This window comes from Miniopterus schreibersii (assembly GCF_964146895.1).
Source record: "Miniopterus schreibersii genome assembly, chromosome: 3".
Lineage (NCBI taxonomy): Eukaryota > Metazoa > Chordata > Mammalia > Chiroptera > Miniopteridae > Miniopterus > Miniopterus schreibersii.
The window spans coordinates 67,766,950-67,772,230 of record NC_138103.1 but is presented as its reverse complement, the minus strand read 5'-3'; positions in this window follow the sequence as shown (position 1 = coordinate 67,772,230).

Below are 5,281 nucleotides of genomic sequence, written 5' to 3'. Positions count from 1 at the left end.
AAAAAAAAAGACCTTAACACTTAAAAAAAAGTAGTACAAATCGGCAGTTGGAAACTAGTCAGGAGGACAGCACAGGGAATATAATCAATAGTATTGTAATACCTGTGTACGGTGTCAGGGGGCACTAGGTTTATTGGGGTGATCACCTCGTAAGTTATATAAATGTCTAATCACTGTCACGCACCTGAAAATAATATAATATTTAACGTCAACTGTATTTGAAAAAAAGTTTAATTTTTTAAAAAATAATTCAGAATAAAGTATAGGAAAGGTTCTAAACCAGTGAAGAAAGAATGTTTTATTCGGTGCATGGCATTTTGATGATTGGCTGTCCATTTGGAGGGGAAAAGTTACAGCTGTTGTATGAACTCAGAGACGGGAGGCTCTTGCTACAAATAAATAATAAGTGATTTATTGAAGGGTCTTAGATTTTCCCAACTGGGAACACAGGTAGGCAAAAACCCAGGGGTGTTCCCAAGAAGAAGGAAAAGTCAAGTTCTTTTAATAAAAAATGCATGTTTGAGAAGAACCACCCCTGCATTCTTAGCCCTAGGGTTGGTCTAGCAGGATTATCAGTGGGCTATCAGGCAGTCCAGAGGACGGATGCCAGGCGGTCCAGAGAGCGAGGGCCGGAGGTCTGGTCATGTGCCGTGGTCTGGATAACGGGTGTCTGGTGGACGTCAGGTGGTTTGGACATGTGATCCTTCCTGGGGTTAACCAGAGGGTCACCTGGAGATCTAGGATTTGTCTGGATGTATATCCAGGTGATAACACAGGACTGGAAGGTTCAAAAGGTCTAAGTTCCAGGCCAGTTAGAGCAAGAACAGTCTTTCCAGGCTCCAACCTCCATAATGCTGGTGAAAGCGACTCCGTGTTATATGCTCCCTAACCCTGCGCTTTCCTCACAGCCTCACCTTAACTATTCACAGAAATAAACATCAGCTGGAGTAAAGCATGCAAGTAAGAAACAAAAGCATTAGGCTAAACAGAGAATGTTTATAATATTTCAGTCCTAATCAAGATAAATCCTGAAGCCTTAAAAGGAAAATTGACAGATTAAATCTCAAAAGAAATTAAAACCGTTGTAAGATAAAGTACCATGTAAATGAAGATGAGAGAGAATTGATGGCCCAGGAGAAAATATTTGCAATATACAGGACAGATGAATATCTGTAATTTAAAAATCACCCATACAAGTCACTAGAGAAAGAAAACAACCCAAAAGATGTGAGGAGGCTCTTAGCAGGAGAGATAAAATGGTTTTTATTCAACCTCACAAGTAATTACGTACTAATTAAAACAGCCTACACGGGGTGGTGAACACACAATACAATCCACAGATGATGCGTTAAAAGAACTGTGCACCTGAAACCCATATAATTTTATTAACCAACGTCATTTCAATAAATTCAATGAAAGATATTATGTTAAATTCACAGAAAATAAATAAGGTGCTACAAAAGCAGCTTACAGAATTGAAAAAGATTAACAATATTGTGAGCTGAGGCAGTGAGGAGTGGACGTCACGCACCTTCGCTGGTTTCGGAGGGAAGCAGCACTGCATCAGCATTGTAACTGTATGCGTCCCTTGAGCGTCTGCAATTGTTACACAGCGGCAGGTAATAAAGACCAATTTTGATGCCACGGCAGACACCTAACATGTGGGCGCGATTCTGGAATTAGGCGGTGCGGGCAGGGTTAGTGGGCACAGGGCCGTGAGCACTGCGGGAGGGGGGCTCAGGAAGCCCACCTACAGGAGAGGAAGGAAAATCCTGCCGGCACGCGGCGTGAGGTCCCCCTTCTGTCACAGCGGAGACGCGAGCGACACGGTGGCCGCTGTGCCTGCCTAGCGAGCCCGCGTCTCAGATTCCCGGCTGGGTGCTCAAGGCGCTCCCAGCTGCATCGTCCTGCTCTGCCAACGGGCAAGGGGCAAGAGGAGCGAAGTGGAAGCAGCCAGGGCTTGACCCCTGGTAGACATTTCCAGGCTGGGCAGCCGGCGACACCAAGGTGACGGGTCGGCCTTCAGGCACGCGCCGAGTCCGGGCACTCTCAGGAAAACACGGTGCAAACGCGAAGCCGAGGCTGCGCCCGGAAAGCCCCTTGAGGCCTCAGGAAGATCTCTTTGCTGCCTGAGCATCTGCCAGTGGGACCGTATCCGTCTAAATATTCCGGGGGCATGCCTGACAGCCTTCCAGCTACACTGCAGGGCTGCTACGGACGCCACCCCCAGAGAGGCCCAAGGTGGAGAACCGCAGGCCTTGAAGAGATGGGGGTGTCGCTTTTCTCTAGGGGCATGAACCTTGGTGAGATACCCGGGGAATCAACGGTTTTCACCAGAATTGTATCAGCAGAAACACTGCTCGTTTGAACGGAAAGGGATGGGGACAGAACCAAACGAAAAAAGGTCTTTGCACCCCAACATTCTACAAGTAAAAAGCAGACCGAGAAAAAAAAAATCGACTCAGCTGCAAACCCATACTACTTTCATAAAAAAGGAAAGATCGGTCAGAAGGCAGAGCCGAAAGCCCAGAGAGGGGAGTCAAGAGCCATGGAGATTATTCCAGGCTCTGTAACCTAATCAGGGAACTTCCATCATCTGCATGGCTGGATTCGGGAATTGCTACAGGCCCCGGGACGCCTCTTTTGAGCAGAACCATCTGTAGTGGATATCCTATGTCTGTCCCACATCACATTTTACATGCATCGGATGGGGGGCCGGTAACTTGTCTCTTTAGTTCCCAGGTCTTCAGATTAAGAGAACTTTACTGGAGGAGAGCTGAGAACACATCCAAGGAGCCTTATCCATGCCAAGAGCTAATTTAGATGCAACATTTTGGATTTCAAGCCAATGTTCTAAAGGGATGAGACTTTTGGGGGTTCTTGAGAGGAAGGGAATGCATTTTGCATGTGAGAGGAATATAAATAATTTGTGGTCAGAGAATGGACTCCTCCCTTCAAAAGGGGAAGCCTAATTTTTCTCCCCTTGAACGCAGGCTGTATTTAGTACCTTGTTTCTAAGGGACAGAAGGTGGAAGAAGTGTCACTGAACAATTAAGTCATGTAAAGGCACTGTGGCTTCTTCCTCTTAATGCTGGCTCTACTCTCCCTCCCTCCCCCTCCCTCCCCTTCCCCTCCCCTCCCCTCTTCCCCTTCCTCTCCCTCCCTCTGCCCCACACAGACTTGGCCTGGGGGAAGCCAGTTGCCCTGCTGTGAGTATCCACAAGAAGCTCTATGGAGGGACACAGTGTCGAGTAACTGAGGCCTTCAGCCAACAGCCAGCAGAAACACTCAAGTCTCTCGCCACCAGGCATGGAAGTTAGCTTAGAATCAGATCCTCCAGCATCAGCCAAGCTTTCAAAAAAAAAAAATCCTTCAGATGACTGCAACCTCCTGAGAGACCCTGAGCCAGAATCACCCAGCTGAGACTCCTGAATCCCTGATCCACAGAAGCTGTGCAATACTGATTACCTTATCATTATTATTTGTTGTTGTTTTAAGCTCCTAAATTTTGGAGTCACTTCCCACAGCAATAGGTAACTAATGCACACGGCCAAGTCACTTAACCTACGGTAACTTCAACAGTGTGAAGTGAAGGTTGAATCTCACCTTCAGTTAACAGTAAAAATTGGCAGTAAATGATACTGCAAATAAGATTCATGTTAATTATACGAAGAGGGGGAAATAGTGTGACCTGAGGCTGGCTTTTCTAGAACTCTAAGCGTGCCCCATAAAGTTCTCGGAAGTCTTTTCCTGCAGCTGTTGTCAACATTGCAGAATACTAACTAGCAGCTCTGGGCTTTGGGCCTTACATCTCCTTCTCTTTCTTGAGGAACAAAATACCTCTTCTCCTTTTGGGGGAAGTTGGGGTCACTAGTTCAGGCTGGTCATGCGACTTCAGTAGCTCTGCCCTAGGGGCGGGTGTGAAATCAAGCTTGGGGATCCTTTACCAGGACCTATCTGCATGAGTGAGCGACCTAAACTTCCTCGGGGGTTGTACTCGATGCCCAAGGAAGGCATCATCATGAAGAAAGAGCCTGTCCGAGGATGGAGCCAATGTGGGAAAGCTGAGTTGACAGGTGGATGTATCAGGAGACAATAGCAATGGGAATGGGGAGGAGGGGGAAGGGGGAGAGAGGGGGAGAAGGAGAGAGAGAGAGAGACAGAGACAGAGACAGAGACAGAGACAGAGAGAGGGAGAAAAAGAGAGAGACAGAGACAGAGAGAGAGCTCTTGAATCCCTGACACACTGGGTGCAATTACATTGTTTCTGCCACTTCTACATCTGATACTTTATCTCCAGATACTATAGCCAGAGAGAGGTCTGTCACAAATAAATAGTTAAGTTGCTCTTGGAAATTCATTATAAACAATTTCTTTTTTCTGGAGTGGGGATGAGAGTGCCAAGGCTCAGATGCATAAGGCTGGGTCACTCTATGAAACCACCCAATCTTTAAGCTATTTAGCCGTCTTATTTGAACACTGCTTTATTAAATTGCCTTTAAACCAGACATCATTATAATAATTGCCTACGTAATGAGTTGAATAAAACCTTTGACACATTTTCATTCTATTTTGTAATAGTCATGGTCGTAACTTTTTTTGAAAATTATACTGACAATATTAATCCCTCATTACAAATATATTCCCTCGTCGTATCATCTGTCTGCTAACTTGGTCCACGGGGTCCTTTAGAAGTTTTAAAAAGTCCTCTGCCCGCGCCCACCCCCAAGATGCCGTCTGGGGACCGGCTCGTGCGCGTCCCGCCCAGGCCCCGGGGCCTTTAGCGAGGGCGCCGCGCCGCCGCCGCAGGGAGCCGGAGCCGGCGGGGGGCGCGGGGCTCGCGGGGACCCGGAGCCGGCGGGGGGCGCGGGGCCCGCGGGGACCCGGAGCCGGCGGGGGGCCCGCGGGGACCCGGAGCCGGCGGGGAGCGGGGGGCGCGGGGCCCGCGGGGACCCGGAGCCGGCGGGGGGCGGGGGGCGGGGAGCGCGGGGCCGGCGGGGGGCGGGGGGCGGGGGGCGGGGGGCGCGGGGCCACGGGCCTGCGCTCTGCAGTTTCTGAGGCCCTGCGCGCGGGGCGACTGCGGGCCTGACCCCGGCTCAGAGGTCGGGCGGGGGCGGGGCGGGGCGGGGCGGCGGCCGCGGGGCCACCCGCCCGGGGGCGGAGTCGGGGCGGGGCGGCGGCCGCGGGGCCACCCGCCCGGGGGCGGAGTCGGGGCGGGGCGCGCGGTCAGCTGACTCGGCGTCGGGGGCGCCGGGCTTCCTAGTCCCGGGCGGGCCGGGGG